This window comes from Drosophila tropicalis, unplaced genomic scaffold (genome assembly GCF_018151085.1).
Source record: "Drosophila tropicalis isolate 14030-0801.00 unplaced genomic scaffold, ASM1815108v1 contig_158, whole genome shotgun sequence".
NCBI classification, from domain to species: Eukaryota; Metazoa; Arthropoda; class Insecta; order Diptera; family Drosophilidae; genus Drosophila; species Drosophila tropicalis.
Window position 1 is genome coordinate 13,052,055 of NW_027172602.1, and position 26,941 is coordinate 13,078,995.

At 38.2% G+C, this 26,941-nt stretch overlaps 1 protein-coding gene and 1 long non-coding RNA gene across 6 annotated transcripts in view; one reads left to right on the top strand and one right to left on the bottom strand.

The window, feature by feature from the left end:
• Positions 1-26,941, bottom strand: part of Ten-a (tenascin accessory) — a 250,355-nt gene that overhangs the window by 174,580 nt on the left and 48,834 nt on the right. For 3 of the 5 annotated variants that reach the window (XM_068296015.1, XM_068296023.1, XM_068295989.1), the window contains exons 1-3: positions 26,318-26,450; positions 25,677-25,899; positions 6,894-6,927 (exon numbers count right to left, since the gene is read on the bottom strand). The exons of 1 other annotated variant lie outside the window; for it this stretch is intronic. The gene's annotated coding sequence lies outside the window, so the exon portion shown is untranslated. Of the gene's footprint in view, positions 1-6,893; positions 6,928-25,676; positions 25,900-26,317; positions 26,451-26,941 lie in introns of those variants that run through there. One more of the 5 variants, XM_068295997.1, reaches the window with a different exon arrangement.
• On the top strand, positions 7,037-7,697 carry LOC137587190 (uncharacterized). The gene is made up of 3 exons (XR_011033887.1): positions 7,037-7,179; positions 7,244-7,325; positions 7,388-7,697. It is a non-coding gene; the product is annotated as an uncharacterized lncRNA (long non-coding RNA).

The following is a 26,941-nucleotide window of genomic DNA, read 5'->3' on the forward strand; positions in this document are numbered from 1 at the left end:
TTCATTGAGGAAGAAAACGTTGGAGAAGGGCTAGGAAAAACAAACGAAAAATAAAAAAAAGGACGAAACGCAAAAGTTTTACGTTTATGTTTGTTTACGGAATATGAAAGGGGAAGCAACGCGGCAAATAAAATGCCAAAAAGTATGAACAAGGAGTTAAAGAGGGTCCTCTTCACTTCCCCCTCAAACCTACACCCACACACACACTTTGGCTCTATCTGATTGTGGTTGGATGTGTGTGTGTGTGTGTATTTTATGCACATTAGTTGCGCTTTTATGAACTTGAAGTTGTCATTGCTAGACCAGCCAACAAAACTCAACTCAACTTGATGCTCATCATCTCCATCTTCATCTTCATCTGCATCTTCAGCTACAGCTTCGTCGTCATCGTCATCGTCAGTACTGTCACTGGCACTTGGCACTTGGCTCTGGCATTGTGTCCTGATCCTGTTCTTCTTCTTTTTTTTTTTTTTTTGGCCTGCTGCAAACTTGTCCTTGGCTATGCGAAAAACAGCTGCAAATGACGAGAATTTGTTGTTAGCCAACTGTGCACAGCCGGGGGGAGGGAGAGCGGCTAGCCCCGGCGGTCTACGTTGTGTTCGTTGAGTTCGTGGCATGTAAATATTAACTTTAAACAAAATGCGACAAGGCACGACCACACCCACTTTCGCTATGCTTCAGTTAGATAAAACTTTGCACCTCCCCCCGCCCATCACCCACCCTCCTTCTAACCACACTGTTCCCAACATTTTCTTCACATTTTTTAACCAAGTTTATGGTTCCCTTTTTTTTCTTTGTTTCGTTTGGGTTGGCTTCTTTTTTTTGCTATCGCTATCTGCTTTCTTAATCCCAGGCAACTTTTACTCTACTTGTTTGGGGGGCTTAGAAGTTTTGCAATTGTTGCGATTGCAACCACACCTATAGCCAAACGTACCCCACCAACACCATTACCAAGAGTTCCAGGGAAAAAACAAGAAATGAAAAGAATGAAAACCTAAGACAACTTAACTTCGCTTCGCTTCATTAAAGGAAGACAAATATTTGCTTTGGCTTCTAGTTTTTCTTCTAGGCACGTGTCCTTCTTTCTTGTTCTCGTACTCGTGCGTTCGTTTCGCCCCGTCCACATGGCGTATGATTGATGGACAAAAATGTTATGGCATCTTCCGCTTGAGCTGAGCTAAAACCCATCATTAGATAATCGGCCTAAACATAATTTCATACAAATATAACTCTCACACAAACGTATTTATATATATATAACGTATATATATGTATATATCTTTTGAGGGTTAGGCTAAAGCAATATTAATTGAGCGATAAATAATATACAAAAGTGAATCAGTATATAGAACATATAATTACCAAAGCCTTAACCGATTAAAGAAAATTTATGAATATTTTCAGTGAAAAATTGAAACAAAATTAGAATACAAATTCATTATTTATCGAATGGACTGAATTGGGAATTGCATAAATTTAAAAACCCACCACAATTCAATTGGATTAGGAAACTAAAATGAGGTAATTTTCTAAAGAAGTTCTTCAATAGAACAAATTCGAGTCCAGCAACTGTAGTATCTAACTTTAAGCTGGCCATTACCGCACTTTGAGGCTTGATTTAACTAAAGGGAAACTGAAACCACAACAGCATCTAACCTTGGGGCAACAGAGGAAACGGAATTTCTTCCTTTTTATGTTTGATTTTTTTTTCTGTTGCTTCTTTTTGCTGGTTTTGTTTTATACTCTTTTGCCATTTAAGTTTAATTTCCTTTACATACAACAGCAGAGAGAACAGCAACAACATTGACCACAATTTCCCGTCAGGTGGGGCAGCTCCCTATCTCCACAGATACCTACAGAAGCCATCATGATTGATAGTCCAAATAGAGCACAAAAATGTATCCTGGCATACTCAATGTCAAGGCGACAGACGACAGACAGAAGGACAAAGGATGGAAATTTCAACGGTGGGGCATGACAATAATTTTTCATGGCAAGCGGCAAGTGCCATTTAAATATTTATACATACATATGTATACATACACATATATATGTATGTACAAAAAAACACGAAAACATTTACAAATTCGCTACAACAACAAAGCAAAGAAAAATAGGGAAGGGAAAAAGTCGTTAGAAACTTGAGTGGAGGTCGCCCAAGGGAGAACTGTAGCTTGCCTTTGCACTTATTCAATCAAAATCAAAATCTAAATAAATAAGCATAAATGGAGGAGGCGCTAAAAATAACTACCATTCACGCCCCACGCCCCACGCCCTCGATTCGCCAGCTTCAAAACCCACCTCGCACATTGACGAATTGTCAACTTGTCATTGTTGAGCATTAGCTGCAAATTGTGTACACGGACTCAAGAGGACAGGAGAAGAATATGGAACGCGGCACAACAGCAGCAGATCACTTTGATGTTTCAATGTGTAAACACTACCAGCGAAAAAAACTCATACACAAATGCAAAAACCAAATGTTACGAGCAACTTCTGCCATCATTACACCTTTAAAGTGGCAAAATACAGTGAAACGCTCTGTTGCTACAACACTTCATATTCTAAGAGACTGCTTCAACAAGGCTTTAAACAAATTAAGTGGCACACGGCGGGTATTTCCACTTTATTGCCATGTTGCCCATGTTCCTCTAGCTGAGAGAGAGAGAGAGCGAGAGGACGACACTCACACACACACACACACACACACATTGAGTTCCGTTTTCTTTTTTCTTTCTCTTCGGCGCACAAACTTCCATTTGGTCTTGGCTTCTTGCCTTACTGACTGACTGACTAACTGGATGACTGGCTGGGTCTTGGTCTTGGTCTTGGTCTGGGCATGAGACTGAGTCTGCCCTGCCCGGTTCAGGTCTGGTTTGGTATGGTATGTTCCGTTACTTTTGCTTGTATTTATTTTTGGGCGCGCCATTTACTTATACGCTCCACTTGCTGCACTTCCTTCCGTCTTTTTCCTCCCTGCTTTTTCACCATTCTGTCTCGCTCTTTCATTTCGCAATTGTTGCTGTTGTTGTTGTTGTTTGTTTCGACAATAAGAATGTTGAGCCCAGGCTAAAGGAGAGCACGCCGAGCATGAGAACGAGCCAGAACTAACGGCAAACGGATGTTTACTTCGGACTATTGGAAAGGCAAAAACCAACCAACAAAACATCCACACATATACAAAAGAAAAATGATCAAGAACTTCATAAAGAATATGAGAATCCCTGCCTGCAAAAGAAAACTAAAAGCCAAGTCAAAAAAAAAGTGCAGCAAGTAAACATTCTGCACAAAAATTTGTTAAGTCGTTACACTTGAATCAAATTTCAACTATTCTAATTGACTCATTTCACGCAAGTAAAGCTCTTCCTCGAATTGAATGAATAAAATAACAGTTGGTATAATAGCTTGCACAATAGTTAGTATAAGAGTTTACCTAGAAAATACTTTATTCGAAAAGGTCTTTTCAGTGGTTTTGGAGTTTCCTGAACAGTTCATACAACAATTTGAATAACAGTCTTTATAACAGTTTAAATTATAATACAATTCCTGACCATCTGTTATTGAAAATCGAATAATACTTGCTGATCGCATAACAGTGTATGCATGGAGCTTCCCAAGGATTCTGTATAACTTTAAGTGCAGTTGCCTCTCTCTTTATCTCATACTATCAACAAATAACATCAACTGAATGCCAAACAAAATACTGAGAATTATTAAAGCTGAAACTGCAAAGAATAATTTAACAAGTTTGGTACAGTTGCCTCTGGCTGGTTAAGAAAAAAAACCAAAAACCAAAGTTCTTCATAAAATCTACGGTGAGGACAAGGGGCCAAGCAAAAGCAGCAGCTTGGTTTTCTTTCATATTCAAGTAATTATATAATCAGGTGTCCATGACAGGCCAACTTCTCGTCCTTTCTACTCCTTGTCTATATCCATCTCCCTCTCCGCAGACACACACACACATATATACACACACTGAATAGACAAAAGGCCTGGCACAAATTGTAACCTTTGATGAAAGTTTTTCGCACAAAACTTTGCAACGACGACAACGCCAACTCGACTCGACTCGATTTTCATTATCAAAAAGAAAAACGAAAGAAAAGAAACGAACAACAAAAAAAAAAAACACAGAAAAAGAGGCAGTTAGAAAGTGTGTGAGAGGAAGAGAGAGAGATGGCGAGCGAAAAGTTTTGTTGGTCGCATTTTGTAGCATTTTGTTGCCATTTTCCGCATTCGCTTGTGCCACGCTAATTAACACAGGCCACCTCTTTTTCTCTACTTTCCCCACTACTTTTCCACATTTTCACATTTCCACATTTTCTCCTCATCTATTGGCGAGAGTCTGATTGGGGGAGGGTATAACTTTGCTGCTTTTTGCCTAATACGCATGCATACATAATTGAGGCTGGCTCACACACACACCCACGAACATTCACACATATGCATATCAATACACGCACACGCACACAAACATGGGCAAGAGTCTAATAAACACAGACACAAACACCAACACACACATTAATGCGGTGAGCCTAAAAATCATTGAAGCAAAACAAGAAGAGAACTTTCAATGGTTAAAATACAAAGCTTACAAAATGTTTCTCGACTCTAATGGTATCCTAGAAATAATAGGGAGAGAGCCAACAGTCCAATAAATAACTCTGATTTACTCAGAGAGATCATTTGAGAGATCCCAGATAGTTCCATTTCCGAAAATTTATATAGATTGATGATCGAATGATCGATTAACTTGCTTATTTTCTAACAAAGTCTCATATGCCCCATAAAAATGGGTTCCCATTAGAGGTAACAAAAAAAGCACTTTACTTTGGCCTACCCTCCATACCATGCTTTACCTTCCTTTTTGTTTCGACTCCTTTGGCTACCCCTTACCGAACCATTCTTACTCATTCACTTTGTATCTACGTTTTCTAGGTGTGTGTGTGTGTGTGTGTTGTTTGTGTATCCTTTGGCTGCGAAATTGCATTTCATGAATGGTAATGTGCTATGATGTGTACACTTCCTCCCAAACCACAATTCCATCTACCCTACCTCATCCACTTAACAGTCTCTAGTAGCCGAGGTACCACAAAAACATGGCCAGCGGGTTTTTTTTTTCTCTTTTTTCAGGGCGTGGCTCTCATATACATTAGAAATGGGCGTTAGGCAAATGTGGGCAGAGTTTGAGAGCCTTTGTCAGGCGAACGAGGCCGAAAGGTGGTTAATATTCATAAAAATTCACTTTGCTCTCATTCCAATCAGGCAACGCACACACACATACAAAAACTGTTGCAAATAAGGTCTGGCCAAGATTGCGAAAATAAATTTAAAAATAAAAAAAACTAATCGACGACAAATTTCACAATAATTTCATATTTATGTTTGTGTGGACCGGAAAGTCTTTCATAAATAAAGTTTAAAGTCGATAAAGTCTATTGAGCTGCATAGAAAGTATGGCTTTACGGATCATTTATCAACAGTCTTTCTCAGAAGAGATGGAAAACATTGAAAAGTAGAAGAACCTCTTTGTAGAGGTTTGCTTTATATTGCTTTATATCATCATTGTACATAATTGCATCAGGATTAGAGAAATAGAAAGATCAAATGCACTTCATGCAAGCTAATAAATTAATTAGCTCGATGATTATATTCAAAATGGAAATGCCACAACATTCGACAGGAAATGATAGAAAATTGAATGGAAATACAGAACAAAAAACAAAAAACAGCACGAAAAATAACTGAAAAAAAAAAAACTATACAACAAATATGATGGACAATTTGCTTATTGTTTATTGCCATTCTCGCAAACAACAGCAAACGAAGAAAAAAAACAACAAAACAAAACAATTTTTAAATAAATAATTTCACATGATTTGGTAAATTTTTATTTTTGCTCCAATTTCCATTACAGCGACAGAGAGAGAAAGAGAGAGGGAGCTGGAGATGGATAGAGAAAATGGTGTAGAAAAACCGACACTGAAATTGTGAAATCATAAATAAATGCAACATAAAATTGAAATGAAAATGTGCCTCATGCAAATGTATGTATATCTGCATATATAAATAAATATGTAGTATGTATGTAGATATATCCAAATGGATATTGTGATGTTGACGTTTATCCTGGCCAAAAATAACAAGCACAAATTCTAGAAATAAGAGAAACCAAATGTCCAAATAATTACAACTATGTGGTCCTTGCGATGCTCTTACGAAATGAAATAAATGATAGCCCACCAATAAAATTCTGCAATCTCTTTAACTTAAAGTTTCAGTTAGCCTTTGTCAATCATAATGATCAGTCAGATCTGGCCTGAATCCATGGAGACATACATACATAGTATTCACTCCTAGAAACTATTTGTTTAACGAATGGATAGGCTTTATTTGCCGAATGGCAAGTGTTGGTCTTAAATTGATATATCCCATTTTTGCCAAATGTATTTAAATAAAACATGAATAAAGACAAAACACACGTAGACAGAGATGGGAGATAACATGTGCTCAGCTAATTGACTAAAGTGCCAGTTAGGCCTGTCTGCAATTCTCCCAATTCTTCCTTGCACTCGACTCCATTTGGCTCTCCTTCCACTCTCCCTCTCCCTCTCTCTCTCTCTCACTATCTCTGTCATTCATATAACATTATACTTGACCTATTTCAATAGCACTTGGCATCATAATAAATGCAGAAATTGCAGTCATAAAATATCTACATATATATGTATGTACATACATAACATTCTATGTATGACACTTTCAAATGAATAATGAAGCAATATGAAATTTCATTTTCGATTTGTTTGCATACAGTGTGTGTGTGTGTGTGTGTGTGCTCTTTGAGTATTTCGTTTTTTTGTCATCTTTAGTTTCAGTGTTTCAATTCTTACCTTTTTATTTCATGAAATGTTTTTCATCGGAAAGCTGAAATGAAACGCAAGACAATCGAAATTAGTTTCATTCGAAAGGAACATTTAGGTCACCTAATCAAGTAGGCTCTGCCAGTTTGATTTTCATCAGTTTGACCACAATGGGAATTTGATTTCCAAATAAAATCAGTCTACTTTCAGATCTAAGGCAGACAACATGGTTTGGTCTTGACAAAAAAAAAAAAAAAATTAAACAAAATTCAAAGTGAAAAAAAAAAAAAACTAATATAAAATGAAATACAAAAAGGTAAGAAAAGTGTAAAATAAAATAATCTTTCGGTTTTGTTAACATTTTGGAATCGTAAACGCAGACAACATGAAAGCTATAAGGCACAGGCAGAGATTTTTTACGAGAGCCTTAAACCAAAAGACTTAATATACACACACACGCTAGTAAGTATAACCAGAAATGGAAAATTCTGTGCCGGTTTTATATATTTTCCTTTATTTTTCAGCATTCGTGGCACCGATTAATGCTGTTCAAGTGGTGCCAAAATCTTTTGGACGATCTTAAAATATGACCTCAATCGTTTAAACAAAAACCTCGTATGCTTGTACACGAAATGCTTAACGGTACCGGATCATCCCGATCGGAGTTTGCGTTGGCGTTTTTGTGAGTGTTTTGTTTAAAGGAGATGAAAGAGAAGGCGAATCGAATTACATTCACATACACTCGTGCGCACACCACCAACACACTATTATTGAATTTGTACATTGCGGATTTGCTCGAAGGAAGGAGATTATCACACACACAGAAAGACAAAATTTACTTTAGAAAACACACAAACAAATGCAAAATGTGTTCTATCTATGTTCTTAATACACAATGATTAAAAAGAAAAAAAAAAAAAAAACAATTGTGGCAAATTTAGTGGACATTCGCTCTTGTGAGATGATGTTCGTGATGTTCTACAAACCCAATCAATGCCCCCAAAGCTGGGCCATAGACCAAACCAAACCAAATGTTGCCCTTAATCTATACAGACCCGCCGGAACCGCCCGACAGCCCGCAAAAAAACGCTTAGCATATGAATAATACAGAAAGAAGCGCATAAAAAATGCAAATATGCAAATAAATATCTCTAAAACATTTGTTTCGATTTACCCCTCCGTCTCCGTTCCAACCGCCAACCGCCAACCACCAACCCACCCAACGATCCTTCCATTCGTTTGAGTTGCTATTGCAGCCAGCTCGTTGCACAAAATGCTCCACGATGAATCCGAACAACCTCACCCACCTCCACGCCTACCCACTCTAGCATCCGGCAAGTACAAAAGATTTTAGATTTCTGTGTGTGGGTCATAAATTTTGCAGTGATGTCATGAATTTTTGTGGATCCTAAACTGCTACCAGCATAGATAGATAACCATGCCCATTTATTCAGGACCTGCTCCCGTCCCATCACCAGTCAGCCGTCACACTTACCGCCTCCTCACAGCCCACACAGGCTGTTTTCTCCGTTGTCCTTGTCAAGCATGTTGCGCTAAATGTGTTGCATACTTTTGTGCATATTTGTCGATTGCCATAATTAAGCCGTAAATGAGGCGCAGTTCGGTTAAAGCGGGAAGCAGGGGAGCAGCTCTAAAAGGGGGCGGATAGGGTCTGGCTAGCCGACCAGAGAGGTCAGAGGGGGGAGTTGTTGGTTTTATGGGCGGCTTGCCACATCATTTAATGCTCATTAAAATAACTGCGCCGCTCGCGTATTCTTCCGCTCTGTCTGTCCCCAGTTCCTCTCCCACTACTTATTACTCTTCCATCATTTCCCCTCAACGCCTCTCCCCCCAGCCACCAACCAATCTAGGGATTCTGCTGCTGCTGCTGCTTACTCTTGGCATTTGCGGCACTTGACATTTTGCGGTGTTTTAATTTGGCGCACGCTCAAGTGCTCGCGAATTGCCGACAGCGAGTACAAAACCAGCCATGCCAAGCGTGTTCCAATTCCAGTTACCTACCACCATTCACCTCCCATCCTTCATATCACAAGGTCCTCCAGCTCTTGTCCCTCTCTCTCTTACACTCTCTTTATATGCATATCTATGTATATATGTGTATATATATACATATATACAGCTCTGCTGCCTACCGATTGCCATCGCGTTGTTTTCCAATCCCATAGCTTTTGGGCTAAGCTTGCAAATGCGTTTGCCAGCTTAGGGCCATCCCAGTATTAGGAGCATACAGGGGGCGATTGGGGTAATGGAAATGGAGTGAGAATTTTGATTGCCATCAGCGAAATTGCTCATTGACTATATTAATGTTTTATTGCCCAAAAAACAAAAGGCAACCTTAAGGGAAATGAAAGCAAATCGATGCAAGAGAGTGAGAGAGAATCGTTTTGGTAATATCTGTAATAGATATGTATATTGAGTGATGCCACAACTTCGATTCTGTGCAGTCATTCGAAGAACTCTTAATACTTACAAAAACCAAAACATCAACACATACACACATACATCCCTTTTATATTCTCTTTACCCGTTTTATGGTTGCTACTACTAATTAGGAATCTATTGAAAAAAAAGCAAGTGTATTTATTCTTGATCAAAATTCACAAATTTCAAGTGTAGATAGAGCCTGCTATACTTAAATAAACTACAACCTAGTTGATTAACAAATCGATAATTGATAGTAATTAGATTTCAAGATATCAAGTCTTCCATTGTAAATTCGATGATGGAATTACGAATGAATATGGGAATCGAGAGCAGCATTCAAAGACATGTTTGGTTTTGTTTCTTCTTCTTCTGCTCTGTTTATGACTTTGGTGCTGACGACTGGCAGTGTCGGCAGTGAGTCAGTCATAATTTGGCCAAGATATCCATTAGTATGATGATGGAAGCAAGCTTTTGCTTTATTCATCGACATTAGGTTGGGGATCTATAGCTGTTGCCGTTGCTGGAGCTGTGTAGCTGCAGGGAAAAGATGTAGGTGAGGTGGTGGTGTTTGTTTTTGGTCGTCGTTTTATCGCCTTTTCATCGAAGTTATGTTGCATATTGCATGAGACGTTTGGCATATGGAAATTTATGTCCTCACACATATACGCACAGCCATACATAGACGTAGACACACACAAACTCACACACTTAAAGTGAGAGAGGGAGTCAGAAGCAACTTGACTCGTTTAAATTTGAACGTGTGTTTCATTCAGGAGACGGCTCACGACGCAGCAGCCACAAACATGTCCTTACATATCCTTATCGAACACAGAGAGGAGCATGTTGCAATATACATAAGTGTGTGTGTGTGTGTGTGTGTGTGTGTTGATGTGGCGCACTCAGTTATAGATTTCTTAGGGGACCGTGTTTATTATCCTTTTTTATATCCTTTCGCCTTTTTTATTTATTGATGTTGTACATTTGAGTTAAGGGCGACTTGCAGCGCCGCATTCGTTAGCCATAACTGATGCCGTTTTTCTTTCCCTCGGCTTCTCTTCTCTCACTCACTCGCTCTTCTTCTCTCGTTCTCTGTGTGTATGTGGGTTTCTTTCTCTTTCTAGAACATAAATTCACACAACTAGGACACGTGTCCTGGGCGGCAAAAGCAGCGGCGGCATCCCGTACTGAACCAGGCTACTGCATATGAAACTGTAATACAAATATTGCGCATACGCCACGTTTGCCCAAAGGCTACAAAGTAGCCCCAGTCCCACACACACACACACACACACCACTTTTGTTCCCATCCCTTCCGCCATCCCATCCATTGTATGAGTGTGTGTGAGAGTGGAAAGCGATCAAAAGTCAACGCCAACTGCCATATATATTGAACTTGGCCGTCTCTGACCAACATCGTAACTGCTACAGTCATGGTTACGGTTTACGGTTTACGGTTAACGGTAAAGTTGTTTGCTTTAAACTTGTTTGCTTCAGGTCCTAGTGGTTGCCCATTGGTTTTGGTCAGTTGTTGTCGTTGTGTTTAAAGTGTCCGAAACGAAATGGGTTTCAGGGAAGCTCTATAGGGAATTCGAATAGAAATTGCAAGTAACTTTGTACACACACACACAAACATATACACCCACACATAAATGAAGGCATGAAAATGTAGTTTTCTCTCCCTACCGCATTCATTCGCCATCCTTTATGGACTGAGATTTGCGATTTTTGATTGGGTTCAAGATATTCCCCCACTCACCATGCACAAATTCATGCTGACAATGTATATAGTTATTGACAATCACAAGCGAAACATTAACATTTAGTGTTTAAATTGTCGATACAAACTAAGTCGATTGCCAAGGCAAATGACATGACCTGCACTCGATAACAATTTCGATACAATTGTAAGCAAATAAAACATCCCGAAATGATTAATTAATAATTAGACCAATATCTTAATTTGAACTCCACATTTTGCTACTCGATGGGCATGTGAGATACTCAGCTGAGACTAATTCTATATTAGAGAAGCAATCTATCTAATTGGAGTCTGATAAACTTCCTTAAAATTTATACGCTCAATCGCAAAGCTTAAGTGGCTGAGATGTACTTAGATTCATTTCTCAACATTAGCTTAAGCTTTATAATTATATAAGGGAAGTTAGACAAGTTTCTGAAAGCAGAGAAGGTACTGTAAGTTATCGATAACTTATTGATGAAGTTGAATTGACAGGCTTCTTGTTGCGTACATGGAAGACTGTGCAACATACATATGTATGTACATACATACATAGTTCTGTGAGATATGTTGAGAGAAGTTCATACTGTTGACATTTGTTATCCACTTGACATGGCTTCTTCCTAGCAACAGTCCAACTCAACCCGATTGTATGGAGCAAAACTCCTATTCATCCCAATGGCAGTTCCATTCTGTAGATTGCAAAGCCAAAATCATAATTGATTCAATTTTAATTGCTGTTGCAGCAGCAGCAGCAGTAGCAACACCAAAAGCATCATCAGCAGCAGCAGGAGCAATGAAGAGAAATGAAAACGGAAACCAAACCCGAAAAGCGACAGGCAACGCCCGAAGGCAAGGATCGATTTCATGGCATGGATTGGCTTGGATTTGGCTCCATTTTCTCGCTGTCTTCCTCGCCCTGTCACCCCTATCTCTCTGTTTTCCTTTTCTCTCTCCTGTGTCCATTATACTCGGTCTCTTTTCCCCTCTTTTGTTCACTCTTTATGTCTCATCCGCTTGCAGTTGAATCAAATTTAATATTGGCTTGTCACGTGAAATTTAACTGTGTCGCGCTTTCAATTCACAATTTTGTGTTTGGCTTTTTCCAGCAGCGAAAGGCAAACAGCAAAAAGGAAAACCAGAAAACACATAGAAAACGCAATACGAGCTAAAAATGCCAGCCTCCTATGATTCCGACATTGCCCCTCTTCTGCCATTGACCTGACCCGGTCACCCATTGGCCATTGGTTGTTGAATGTGACTGAGCGAAAGAGAAACGCTTACTAATTCATGAAAATGTTTCATTTCTCATTTGTCAGCTTTAGTTTCGGTTTCGGTTTTAGTTTCGCTGCGAAATATGCAGCTTTCCCATTGATCCCCTTATTGGGGGAGTATTCATTTATTCATTTCTAATTCAAACATTGTCAATTGCCGTGATAGAAGAGAGGGAAATTTGATTGTCTCGGTTATAGAGATGAAAAGGAAATATGCCTGCACCTGATCTGCCTAATGTACTTAAACTTACTAAAATAATGGTAAAATAATGTCAGCTGTCATTTAAGCTAATGAGTAATCAACAGAGTCACTGTACGACGATTAATAGAGCCACTGTATAGGTGTGGTATGAAAAGTAAACATGCTTCATTTATTTGCGTATGTCTAATTATATCTTGCTTAATATTTCGTTAACAATTTGCCACAACCAACAACCTTATGCCCGACTTGCATATAAGTTATCCAGCTATTCTAATGATGATGATGGCAAGCTTTTACTTTCAATGTGCTAACCCTTAAATCTCTTCTAAATGCAGCACGCCCCACGCCCACTTTGAAAAAGGTGAGGCAATCGCGTAAATGAAGGTGAAATGGTAGTATCTAGTTGAGAGAGACAGAGAGTGAGAGAGAGAGAGTGAAAGGAGAGTCTAGTTAAATGCAGGGTCTCCAAAATTCAACCTAGATGACTATGACGATGACGATGTACATAGATGATGATGATGAACTTACCAAGCTGACTTGCAGCACTTAAGAATCTCACCTACATCTTTTCTAGGAAAAGGCTGGCAATAAATATCAAAGCATTTGTTTGCCGTCAAAAGCACGATAGAACTGCGAGCCAGATAGAGGCTAAAGGCAAGAGGTGAGATGCTTGTGGCACGCCCATTGTGTAAGTGGGTGTGGGTGTGACGGCTGTCAGTTTCAGACTGGAACTGAGACTGGGAGCAAGACCAAGAGCAAGACCTGATACCCAGAAGGACGACTCCGGACGATTCTGAACTCAGGTCTTGGGTCTTTCTGTCCCAGTCGCTGGCACGTGCGCCGTAATTTGCGCATTTAACATTTAAAGCAGCTCAACTCGTGGACGACACAAATCGCATACACGGGGGCGTATGCGCAATAAATTTAACGAGCTGCCATTAGGGACGATGCCGCGATGCCACGATGCCACGTTTGCCATGGGCCAACAGAAGACGGGGGGCAAACGTATGTACTATGAAATGAGACTGAGAGTGGAAATGGGAGAGGGAGTGGTAGTGGATGGCTGAATGGCTGGTTAGCTGGTTGGAGGGTAGGAAAAAACTTCATGGGCCCAGGTTAATGATAAATTGACTTAATTAGTGACGTGCCAAGAAGCTAATGCAATTATGAGCGATTTGCATGCGTTACACACAAATCAAATTCATCAAATTGTCATCAACATCATCAAATCTACATCATCATCATGAACCTAATTACCATTTGTTGAGTCTTGGAATGTTTGCAAATGATTCTCTTTTCTCTTGAAATGTTAGTTGTGGAATTGTTGTGAAATTTTCCGTTGAGTTTAAAGAGTAAATAAAGCATGAGACGACGAGGCTCTAATCCGCCTCGTTCCTAACTCCATCATCATTTTTTTTAGTAAAGTTTACCACTTATATTCTAGTCACATGAAAAGTTTTCTCATTCGCCTTCGAAGAAGAGAAATGCAAAGTCGATTACACAATTTGAGCTGGAAGTGATAGACCTCAGTAGATGTATTGTGGAGAAAATAATTGAATCCATATTCCTAATGAGTGCACGCCTGAACGAATCGAGAAGTAGCTTGAGAAGGAACTTCCCTTCCGCACTCTGTATTTGGCAACAGGAGAACACGTGCGAGAATAGAAATCAACTTTGGGCAAGTTCGTTGCCATTTTGTATGCAACATGCGACATGTTTTTTTTGTTGTCGCTCTTCGTTCTTTATTTTCCTTCATCGACTTTTGCGACTTGTTCCTTGTTCTTGTTGTTAGGGCCATGGGGTAACACAACCTGCAACATTTTTCAACAATTTAATTTATTTATTTTGGCACTTTTGTTGCTGTTGTTGTTGTTGTTTGCTGACGTTGCTAGCCAGCGGTGTTGGCTATGCTGGCAATGGTGCTGCTTGTCGCAGTCATCTGGCATGACATGGGTCCTTGGTCCTTGATGCTGTGTGATCGAAACGCACTGATAGCCCCTGTCACTCAAAGCGCACTGGGGCCGGATTCGTATTCGGATTTCGAATACGGATACGGATTTTGGACTTGCCGCTTCGTTGAGCTCTCACCCTCTCTCTCTCTCTCTCTCTCTCTCTCTCTTACTCTCCCTCACAAACCCCCTCTTGGTGTTTGTCTCATTCAACCGCACAGCTTTCAATTAAAGACCCAACTCCCAGCTACATTACATCCAAGTTTGGCAGTTGTTTTTGCTTGTTTAAAGCCTTAGGCACGAAGTTGTAGTGGTTAGAGAAAAAGGTAGAGAATGAGGGAATGGGAGACGAGGGGAACAATTATTGCAGACGACTCTTTTGAGGTTAACATAAATTGAATGCGAAAACTATAGGCAATATCGGAATCTCTTACGCCTCCATCCAATGTGACAGAAGCTTTCAGGGCAAATGACAAAAATAACAATACGTATACGAAACAAGTTTGGCATCTAAATCAATAATGGAATGGGTATTTATGGCCAAGTGATGGGATGATTAAATATTCTTTTGGACTTTCAACTAATATAACGTAAATGAAAGTTAAGTTAGACTCAAAAAGGGAATCTTTGTACTAGTCTTTTAGAGAATATCCTTCCGGATTGAGCTTTTGTATTTAAAATTCTAGTTCACATACTCATGCACAGCCTGAGTTAACATTATATTTTTATTTACATAAACTATTTGAAACAAGTTAAACCTACCCTTTGGTTTAGTAATTAGATTCGTTTGCTCTATTTTGGTTTTTGTCTGTCAGCTACTCATAATTTTAGAACAACTAATTATAAGATATGTTGAACATTTTCATGCATTTTAATAAGGAGCATCATAGAAAATACATATATAAATGGCATTCGCCTGTCGTCGGACCTTTTAACCCTTATCATATAAATCGCCAGCTTTACTCCCTTTCACACTCCCCTGGCTAACTGGTTTGGTAAGGATTTTTTTTTGTTGTTTTTTTTCCTCGTTTTTGTGCGGCAAATGGCAAGCCCAGAGCAACTTGCCCTGTAATTTATTTATGGCCACATAATAAATCTGTGCATAAGACATTGGCACTGGCTACTCTCTACTGGCTGACCAAACTGGTTAGTTGGCTTTAGGTTACACTCTGGGATATGTGTGTGAGCGTTACCCTATTATCCTGTTGTGTTTGTCTCTCTTAATGTTTTCTTTTTATACTTTATTGCAGTATCATTTGCGCAAACTGTTGTTAATAGCCATTGCGGTGACACACATTGCCATCGAGTCAAAAGCAGTAGACCCATTTAAGAGTTTTTTTTCGCCTTCTTCCTTTCACACTGTTTCTCTCTCAGTTGTGCTTAATTTGAAGTCACACCAAAAAATATGGCAACAAAATCAATAATAAACAACCAGAACTTCGACATAGTCAATTCTGCTTAGTCATTTGAAGTAGAAGAATGGAGTTGCAAAGGCGTCTTTATCCTGATTTAAGCTTGCTACTTACATCGATAATAGCAATGAGAAGGCTTCTTTTTTTTTGTCTTGTTAGTCTTGTTATGTTGCTCTCGTTTTGGCAGCATCATTATTATCATCATATGCTCAAATTATGTGGGCCACACATCAGACCAGACCAGAGCAGAGGCTTAGGCCAAAAAATTTCCTGGAAAATTGTTAATCGACTAATAAGTAATAAAGCGAGCACAAATTGTTGTGAAATTTCACATGGAATCCCCTTAATGGAGGTAGGGAGAGGACTGTCTACGCCCATGTTTAGCATCTCTTGAGCCATTATCATGAGCATTAGCTTTGGTTTCGGTTTCGGTTTCTGCTACAGCAGTTAATGCACCTTTTTTCTGCGGCATGGTTGGGGAGAGGAAGGGGTGAGGGAAATGGTTTTCCTAGGTCATTTCAAAGGGCTTATAGGCCCGACGCCTTACATATTGTGCAAATCTATGGAAATAAATTAATCTGGCAGCCAAAAGAAAAGAGAACGACCGAAAAGGTCAAGAGCCTACGCATTGATATAGAGAGTTTAACTCATTTCATGGCCTAAGCCCTTAAATTCACCTACATATACCATGTCTTTGTATGTGTGTGAGTGTGTGAGTGTGTGTGTGTGTGTGTGTGTGAGTGTCTGTGAGTGTCATTTAAGGCTATTTAATTGCCATAAACCACAAAAGGCTCAAAACTAAAGGGCTTAAGCATCTGTTGAGGATGCAAAATTGTTGTTATTAGTTCTGTAAATCTTCATCATAAGCCCCCGCAAAGTAGGCAACGGAATTTTCTAAATTAAATTTTCACAATGAAACATAAAAAAAAAAATGAAAACAGAAGAACTGAAATAAATACAAATGGCAATGTTCTGTTATTAACTAACTGTTGTCGGCTGCTGTGGGTGAGGAAAGTGTGGCATGAGGGGCCTCCCCTTTAAAGTGGGCTGAGGCATTCATTCGCATTTGACAAATGACAGGGCAAGCTAATGAGCCAGACTGTTCTTCGCATTTCTGTTCTTGTTTTTTTGTTCTGTTTTACTCTTCTTGGCTTCCTTTTTTTCTTTCTTCGGTTTCTTTCTTTCCACAGTCAAATAATTTATATGATTTTTAATTAATTTTCAAGCAGCAAATGTTAAAAAGTTTTCTTCAGCTTCAAAGCTTCTTCTACTTCTTTTTTTTTTTGTTGCTTTGGTTTCGGTTTTACTCCTCACTCTTTCTGTCATGGCTTTCGCTTTTTCTTATGTTTCCGCTTCCTTTGGCTTTTCCCTTTAGTCATTGGCTGCTTAAGTGTTACCTTTTGCGCACACACTTTCTCTTGGCATAACGTATCCATAGAATACGATGGGAAGTTTGACAAATGAAGTGGGCAGAAAAGATTTGATGGAATTCTCTCAGTTTTCGGAGTTGACTATGAGGATCTTAGACCTTGTTAAAGAAATTGAAGTATTGACTGATTCTATCTCTGTATATAGCTTTGATTCCACAAGTGACTCATGCTTAAGAAAGATCTGAATATTTGAAGTTAAATCATTTGTAAGAGTAATTGAATTTCGTTACTATACAAAAAAAAAAAAAAAACAAACAAACATTCGACTTCCGGTATGGCATTTTGTTATTGCTTTAGCTTTCGTTGTTGTTGTTGTTTTTTCGCACTTCTTGTTGGACACGTTTTTCATTCTCATTTCGCTCTTTCGCTTTGTTTTTCTCTCTTTCATTTGTTTTGTTTGTTTGGTTTATTTACTTTAATGCTTGATTTATGGGTCGCAGCTAAATGAGAAACCACTTAGGCGACGCGTCCGTGTCGGCATCCGTATCCGCATCCTACCGCCTCCACCACCCATCCCAGCCCATCCCATCCCATCCCACTCACTGTCGTGCCAGTTACCTACATCAGTTTGTGCATAATTTAAATGTGCCGCATCTTAATCAAACCGAAACCCAAGACCAATTCAGCGCTCGTAATTACAATATATAACTTTAACAATTTGTGTTCCAAAAATATAAAAATAAAGGAAAGGAGAAATCTATTGAACACACTTCAGTTACGCCCACTCAAAGTGGGCGGTTCGATGGCATGGTAATGTAAAGTTGGATGGTCGGTCGAAGGCGAAGAGGGATCAAAACGTTTTACGACTTCATTTGCTGTGCTACGTGATAGTGCAAATAAAAATAATGAAAATCCCCGCAACGGTAACACACGGAAAACCCTAACGAAAAAAAAAAAAAACAGCAACAGCATAAAATTCATTCGCAAAAAAAAAAAAAAAGTGGGCGTTGCGTAAAAGTTGCCCCAGGACACACAACATAAAGGCGGCAGCGGTGGTTGCAATGGGATGTTGAAACGGATTTTGAGGTCGGTTAAAGGGAATTTAAGTAAAACATAAACGCAATCGGAAATAACAAAAAAAAACACACACACAACAAAAATAAAAATAAAAACCAAGTACAAAAAGCGAAAAATTTAGCAAATGTTCGTGCACGCGATTTCAGGTGAAGTTGAATAAAAGAAGCAAAACAAAATGTTTTCTTTCAGCCATACAACAAATTGGGTATACCCTTACTATGTTTTAGGTCTACTCTGCTTGAAAATTGAGAGACTACTTACTTGCTTGCCTTAAAAAAGGTAATTAGGTAAAACCATTCTGAAATAGAAGGGTTAGGGCATTACTCATTACCCTGAAGAACCCTTTAATAAGAGTGACCTATTTATAGGGAAAGTATTCTTCTTGAACAGATACCTGAATTAAGCTAATTGCATTTGAGATTTATTTCTGCCAGATATGCAAATGAAGAGATCGTTTTTCACTTTCTAATATCTCGATGAGTTTCAAGGCATTTCTTTATTCAGTTGATTGATATTTTATTTTACTTGCCGATTTCGGTTTCGTTTACGACTTTATTCACAGGGATATCTGTTTCAATAGGTTTCCATAATTGCATGAAAATCTTCTTCTTGGGCCAGTAGGGGGCGGCAGTGGGTTAAGGTAAAGCCCTTCATGGCAATATCAATGCAACCATAACAACAAAAGGTAACTTTAACACACTGACACACTGAGCCGAACAGAGAATAAACAACAGTAACAACAATCAAAGAAAAGGGGGGAAAAAACAACGAAAATGTTGTTCACAAAGCGTAAAAGAAAAATAAAGAAAATCGACACGGCCAAGTAAGAAAAACAGAGCAAAGGCAAAGCTAAATTCAAAGCCAAAACCAGAGTCCTGTCATGGCGTAAAAGAAGAAGAAGTGAGCAAAAGGAACAAGTTGTGCAAACATTGTGGGAGATGGCGGTTAAAGAACCAAAAGAAAAAGAATGAAAAAGGTGTGGGCGTGGCTATGGGCCATGCCTAACAAAACAACCAACAAAAGCCAGAAGCACAAACACAAATAGACAGACTGAAAGCGAGAAAAAGTGATACAGAGAAAGAGAGATAGATCTAACTATATCGATAGGTCTGTCCATATTGCCGATATCAATATGAAAATGAACAGTCGCTTCTTTCTGGTAACAAGAAGCAATGCTTTCTTTTATGTCAAAGTGTTGAAATTTGTTTGTTCTCTTTTTTGCCTTGGAATTTGGGTTAGAGAATTCGACTAGATTTGGTGGAGTTTGCCGCATCTAGAAACCGCTCGGTGTCACGCTCGTAACATGAGGCAGCGCGTGCTTAACTGCAGCATATGTAGTAGGTATACACTGTCAAACAAATTGCTGCAATTTTCTAGATAAATTGTTCATATGCAAATTGGCAGTGAACAATTTTTTGACAATCTGTGGTTTTCGTTTGAACGGAAAGGTTTCGCAACCCAGCGGAAAAAAGGGGTGATTTATATTGACATGATTGGATGTGTCGACTTAGAAATAGCATAAAATGTGCCTATTTTATACTCTTTGAAACCGAGGACCTTTCATCCTGCGAGAACAGAATGGAGCAATACGAATATGATCATTATTGTTTCTGTTTTGGAATGGATAATGTTTGTTAATTATAATAATGTCTGCCAAGTAACAGTAGAGGATTCACATCCTATTGATGGTGGACATGTTAAATAATTGTGTGCATACTTTTAGGCTTTCCTTTCCTTTCCTTCAACTGGAAATGGGTAAAAAAAGCTGCCGACGAGAATAAAAACTCAAATTTTTCTCAGTATACAAAGACTTAGTTTTGATATTTCTTTTCTTTTTTTTTTTTACTCGTGATGTTTTTTTTTTTTTGTAGTTGGTTCTTCTTTTTTTGTGTTTCTTTATTCTTAACTCTGTTCCTGCTTCATCTATTTCTGTTTCTGTTTTCATTTTTACTGTCTTTGTTGGTGTTGTACAGTTAGTGTTTTTCAGCTGAGAAAGGTATTAAACCGGAAAAACACGTTGCACATCGAATATATATATATATATATATATGTATGTTTATATAGGGGCAAAGCGGGAGACCAAGAGAGAGAGAGAGAGAGTGTGAGAGTGTGAGAGAGAGGCAAATATTCCTTGGTGGCCAGGCGGCTGGCAGGCGAATGGCACGTGTACGACTTTCAAGTGTATCCTGCTGAAAGCTGAGAAGAACAGAAAACAGATGAAGCAATTGGGAGCGGGGGGCATTGAATGGAGAATGGAGACCAAAGACTGTATGGGACATTTAAAAGAGTAGCGGGGGGAATGGGGTGGGGTGGGATTGCCTCAAATGTCACCCAAATCAAATGAAATTCCAGTTGAGCACCTCTCCAAGAGCAAGAGCAGCAACCGTCCACCCAACCCGAACCCAAGTAGAGCTCACTCATCAGCGTGTTTCATTTTCAACCGTTAGGCGCAAGTTAATTAAAAGTTTCAGGTAGCAAGCGTATAAATTAGTTAATTAATATTAAATTCAATTTGAGACTATGGTCGAGTCGGTGAGGTGATTGTAATTACGCCGATAATTGAGTTAACAAATGAGCGAATTACCCAGACGCTGGACAGACAGTTGACACTGCTACGTGATAACTCAAGGCACTAGAGCAAAAGGAAGGAAATGATTGGGGATTATAAATGGTTTCTGTTATATTAATTGATTTAAGGACTAATAGTTTGTTCAGAGAGTTAACCAGTTGATAACTACTTTGCTTATGCTAAGGAAAAGTATCTTTAAAAATCACCGCCCCTTTCCATCTCAGACGTCAATCTTTCTTATGGTTCGTTGCTCTAACTTACTTTCGTTTTAACACACATACATCAATGTACGTTTGTATGTATTTGTGCAAATATCCTTAATTTTATTTACCATTTTTCCGGTTGGCATGTATGTAAATTTCCACTGCAAAATGTTCAATTGTGGCTAAAGGCCAAAACTCGAATTACATTTTATAAGCAAGCAAAATAAAAGGCAAGAAACACACACACACACACACACTCACATACACACTCTTAGAAGTAAGAAAAATAAAACAGGAATAAAGAATTTTTATAGAAATCGAACAAGTCAAGCCAATTGCAAAAATAAGAAATCAATGTACATACATTCATGACAAAGATAGAGCTATAAGATAGAGATTAAGGGAGATAGAGAGAGAGAGATAAAGTAAAAGAATGTTGCAAACAGCATAAACAAGTTTGGCCAACTTTAGCCATGCAGAACTTTGTATACCCTAACTATCAAGTTGATATAAGATACATTACACAGAAGAGAGAAAAATCAAGATGGTTATGTCCTTTTTATCACTTTGGATAAGTAGATCAATTTATAAAAAATAAATAAATTGTTCTAACTACTTATAATTTTACCTGTTCTGCTGATAAACTCAACATCCATTCAACTAGTCAACATGTGGTATGAGTAATATTATTGCCAAGCAACAAAAGCATAAAAGAACATTAAACATTCCATACATATAATACTATTAGGAGGAAGGAAGACAGTATGAGCCCACAGTGCATTAGTTTTTCATGAAATGGTTTGCAAATATACTGAATACATGATGTAAGTAGCCAAATAAAACGATTTGTGCAAAAATTTTATTCTTTCTTGTTACTGCTGCACTTCAAGGTAAGACAACCGAAATGTCATGCATCTTTATCATAAGACCCTACATTCTGCCAGTCGACATGTCGTATGAGTAATATTAATTGGAAATTGAAAATTCGATATTTTCGTTCGTAGTTAGCCTTTCACTTGACAAGAACCGAAAACCATACACACCCAAGCACACACACACACGCACAGAAATGGCATGTGTATTATGTTCTGCTAGCTAATTGGAATTGCAATTCAACTTCAAATTGTTTTTATGTGCCATGCATTGTATATTCTCATCATTTCTGTTTTGCAACTTTCACCCAAAAGTAATATTGGATTAAGGTGAGCGATCAAATGAGATTGCGGCAAGCACATTGCAAAAAAAAAAAAGAGAAAGGGAAGACCATGGCAGGTGCATTCAGGCAGTATATTGCAAAAATAGTTTTTTTTTCTTGCCCATCTAGTGCCAAAAACCCACAGAAATGGTAAACGGAGGGACTTGGGATGAAGAGAGTGGTGAGAGAGGTTTGGGTGTTGAAGTAGAAAGGCAAACTTACTACAAAAAAGAGCTAAGCTCGACCAGCAGCAACAACAAAAACGACGACAACAATTGCCGCAATGGGTAAACGGCAACCAACAACAACGACAACAACCGACAGCACCTTCAATTGCAACAGCTTCGAGTGACACACGATCCTGTTTCCTTTGCCATTTTCCATGTCCATGTCCGTGTTTGTTAGTGTGTGTGTTTTTATGACTGTGTGTGTGTGTGTGTGTGTGTGTGTGTGTATGTGCTTTTTGCATTATTTAGTTATGCTTTTCCTGGTTTTCCTTGATGCCTAGTTATTGTTGCTCTTGCAGCCTTTGTTGTTGCCGTTTACGAAAAAATTCCTTTTATGACTTGCATTTTAGAGTTTTTGTGTGTGTGTGTTCTTTTTTCTTCGAACTCATACCCTTGTCCAGAATCAACAGGATATATTAGATGCAATTAAGTGTTTGCAACATTTATAGGGAAATATTCAAAGAAATTTTTTAATTCAATTATTACATTTTAATTTGAATTCAATTTCAATAAAAGATCCTTAGAGGACCAAAGAAAAAACTCTCAGTTTAGACTCATTTCTTATGTATGTATGTTGGCACGGATATTCGATTTGATTCCATGATTTTGATATCTTAATATTTTGGTAAATAATTGAAGAATAAGAAGAAAGAGTCCCTTGTCCTTTGGAATTCCTTCAAGTTGCAAACTAATTCGTAGTTTTTACTTTTTTGAGCATTTAGAACTGAGTGTTTAGGAGAAGACGATCATGTAGGGTATATAAATATCGGTATATTGGATATAGAATATTTTTTTTTGCTTATTTGTTTGCTCTATTTTTGGAAAAGCAAAAAACAAAATTTGCACAGGAATAATCAAAAGGGATTTGCGACGCATGCATACACAGAGAAACACACACACACACACATAAGTAAATATATATCGATATATGAATGAATTGTTGTGTTTGGTATATCTCTCCTTTTATACTCTCTCTCTCTCTCTCTCTCTTTTACTCTTCTTACCTAGTAAGCAAACAGATGACATAAATATTTTATTTTCATTTTGCAAACATTTTGCATTTCAGAAATAACCAAAAATACCGACTACAAAGACTATAACGAAAGAGAAAGCAATAGGGAGGAGAACGCAAATGATGCAAAAACAAACGAGCAAGAGAGAAAGAGCGCGAGAAAGAGACAGAGAGAGAGAGAGAGAGATACCGAATGGAGCGAACTGAAGCAATTGCTTTGGAATTGCTTGAATTGCATGCTAATTGAGAGATTATCAACAAAGTGCTAAATATCGTATAGGTATTTGAATCATTTCAACCATTCACTTGAATGGTTTTAACAATTTTGAATAAAACTTCCTTTTTATCTTTCCTTTTTGTTGGTTTTTAATTTCGCTTAACTTGAATTATTGACAAACAATTGGTGAATTCACATACATTTGTATGTGTGTATGTGTGTAGATATATTTGTTGATTCAAAACCCAAAAACCCAATGTCATTTTCAATCCTTTTTGCCAAATCCAACCAAGCATATTGCATTCAAATACATTTGCATTAATCAGGAGCGAATTTACTTACTTTATGGCCCAAAAAAATCAATGCTTTTAAGCATTGTATCCTTTAGGATCTAGAAAGAGTTTGCATTAAATGATATCTAAAATCTAATCTCATCTCACTTTGAACAATTCGGTATTTTCGGAGGATTCCCAACACAAAACCAAACAAAATTTCTATATCTAGCTTGACCCAATAAACCGCTTCTGTTGATAAGAGTTAAACTAAATAATTCAAATGTGTAACCAGCTGGATGTAAGCATAATAAGTGCTATTATTATCATTAGCCCATTCCATCCCAACCAAACGAAACCTTCATGGCGCCCATTGGCCGCTGTTGCCATACTGAAATGTTGTTTATTATAGAATGTATTATTTATTTTGAAATTTTTGTTATTACTCTTGTTTTAGTTATTTGTTGTTGTTGTTGTTATTGTTGTTGTATTTGCAACTTAAGTGCATAAATAAACACATTTTAATTTAATTAAAATATAAAATGCAACCAATAACCCAAACCAACCACTCCGCCTCCTAGTTCCAATAAGGCAACCACGCCCCTCCTCGTCACCCTTTTGTATGTGCTGTTTATCAATGTTCGTTGACCAAAATGCACAATGCATAAATTTATATCATGTAAAATGTAAATTGTTGTTCTTGTTCTTCCGGCTTGACCTTAATATATATGCTTATACAAATAAACCGACATATATAAAATATACTTACATACATATATATGCATATATACATACATACATACATATATATGTACATATGTATGTATAAGTTTTGCGTTGGAACTGAAAAAGGATTTTTGCGATTTTTGTAAAATCGAATTAGTCCCTTGGGTAAAATAATGTTCGAAGATGGACAAAATATGTAAATTAAACGGCATTTTTGATAGACTGTAAATTGCATTGCAGAAAGGGAGAGTAAATTGTGTGAGGCACACATATGTATGTATGTATGTATGTGGAATGGAGTGACACACAAACACACATAGAGAAGGTAAAGGAGAGAGATAGAGATAGCTAGATGAATATTGAATTGAAATAAATCAGAATCATTTACTAGCTTAACCACAATTAAGCACTTTTTGTCACGGCTGTACTTAAAAATCAAATATACTGCTCATCCAGTGAGACTGAATCTTTCGATGGACAAAATATATCGACAACAAATGCCAAGGCATACAGAAGGGGTCAATTAGACATTAAGGATATTGAGGTTTTGAATATGATCTTGAATCATGCGAATTAGAGTGCGAGTGCAGCAATAATCGATGACAAAGGGATCCCGTTTGAAAGTGTTTCTTTTTTCAAATGCTTAAAATGTGAACATTTAAGCGTCCGTTTTGATTTCGATTCAAATTTTCAATGTCAACATGATGTTTGTTATCGATAAATGAACATCGATTACAGTTTATCGACGTGGTTCTTCGATTGTCCATATTTCGATGTCGATATTTCGATTCTAATGGTATCGACTATCAATTTTAAACTTCAACTTCAATACTTTCACTTAATCTGAGCCTTTCTGAAAGCTTAATGTTAGGTATATAGAACAAAATTTGATTTAATCTTATGAGAGATCTTCTCTTAATCTTACCTCTCTATTCACGGCTCACACACTAATGCAATTTGCAAATATGTGTCAAGTCAATATGTCTTCTATTTAAGCCAATCTTATTGAGATATTTTCGTTTCTTCTGAATTTGTTTTGGGTTGCAACAATTTTTTGCTCAATGAACTTTCTCAATGAATTTCCGACGAGCCCATTCTTTTTTTTTTTTTTTTGTGGTGGGTCTTCTAAACACTTTTCACTCAACTCACTTTTGATTTGATTTGATTGCCAAGACCAAAAACAACAAAAAATTGATTTTACTCTCTTTTAAGAACAAAAAACGCGCGCGAAAAATTTTTCTCCACAACAACAACAACAGACAGCAACACGCGGCAATCCACAAAAAAAAATAAAAAACAACCAAAAAAAAATAGAAAAGAATAACAACAACAACAGAGAAATCAACAAGAATATATCCAAAAAGGAACGGCGGGGGGGGCTGTTTGGTGGGGGGAGGACTTATTGGTGGGCCAAAACGAACCCGTAAATAGAAAATAAAGTGAAAACAAACAAAGTTTCACGTTGTTAGGCGGGTATCAATATTATTAGACCGGCGGCGGCAACGGCAACGGCTCATTGGGTCAAAACTGGTGATTCCCGACTCCGACTCTGACTCTGATGCTTACACTGAAGGACTCTGATCAGTGAGAAAGGACGACGACAACGATGACGACGACGACAATGACGACTAATATCGTCTATGAGACGTACAATAACGAAAAATACGGGCGGAATTGAGCGCATAGGACACGTTGCCCGCTGCAAATACCGACACTGACTGCATTCGCGGATGTTTTGGCTAGCAAATTTAAGACAGACACACACACACACACACACGCGCACACAGACAGGACACGAAGAAACGACAACGCACGACCCACGACAACGCACGAGCTAGTGCTATAGCTACGTACACAGCTGTTTCATCCTTCTACCGTGTCCTGTCCATTGCAGAATTTTGTCGGGTATCTCTGCGCATGACCCATTAGGATACGAGGAATGCAAGTTGCCGATTAAGTACGACTTCACGACGATGTCGATTAGGTCGGTTGCTCGTGCGAGTCGTTTGCTTTGCTCCACGGACGGACAATGAACGGACGTATGGTGGCATTTTGGCATACTAGGCGACTTTCCCTCCAACTAGCCACAAAATTGGCGCGCAATTTCAATTAGTTGATGTCCTGTCTCTCGTCTCGGTTGCCCATCAATTTCTTAGCCGGTTGAGTTGATGCGCTCAATCCCCCCTCTAT